This window comes from Nanorana parkeri, unplaced genomic scaffold (assembly GCF_000935625.1).
Source record: "Nanorana parkeri isolate BGI_ZX_2015 unplaced genomic scaffold, ASM93562v1 scaffold3589, whole genome shotgun sequence".
Taxonomy (NCBI): Eukaryota; Metazoa; Chordata; class Amphibia; order Anura; family Dicroglossidae; genus Nanorana; species Nanorana parkeri.
The window spans coordinates 14,159-15,033 of record NW_017309857.1 but is presented as its reverse complement, the minus strand read 5'-3'; positions in this window follow the sequence as shown (position 1 = coordinate 15,033).

Here is an 875-nt window from a genome sequence, read left to right as displayed (position 1 = left end):
GGGGGGGCACTTTTCCGCACAAAAAATGTGCTGAAAATCTCGGCTTCTACTCGAGTATATACCGTATACTATAATCAATATAAAAAAATAATCATCATCAAAACTTGTGAAAAAAGTGTTTCTTCTGGTTTATTTCATTTTTTTTATTTTATTCAACCTAAGTGAGGGGTCAGGTACACATGTTGGATATAATGATATCGCCCGATCCGTCCTCTAACATACAACATATAACATGTGAGGGGACGTGTCCTCTAACATACAACATATAACATGTGAGGGGACGTGTCCTCTAACATACAACATATAACATGTGTACCTATCTGTCCTCTATCATACAATATATAACATGTGCGGGGACATGTCCTCTAACATTTAACATGTGCGGGGACGTGTCCTTTAACATACAACATATAACATGTGTACCTATCTGTCCTCTAACATACAATATATAACATGTGCGGGGACGTGTCCTCTAACATACAACATATAACATGTGCGGGGACATGTCCTGTAACATACAATATATAACATGCTTGGGGACATGTCCTCTAACATACAACATGTGCGGGGACATGTCCTCTAACATATAACATGTGCGGGGACATGTCCTCTAACATACAACATATAACATGTGCGGGGACATGTCCTCTAACATACAACATATAACATGTGCGGGGACATGTCCTCTAACATACAACATATAACATGTGCGGGGACATTTAGTAAGAAAGTATATGACTGACGGGGAAAAATCGCACGGCAACAATGTAACACGCGTGTCCATCATTAAGGAGCAGAAACTGGAAACTCGCCCAGTCATGAAGGGGTTAAGTAAATCCAGAGGGGATTGTACAATCAGATTGCATAGCGCGGGG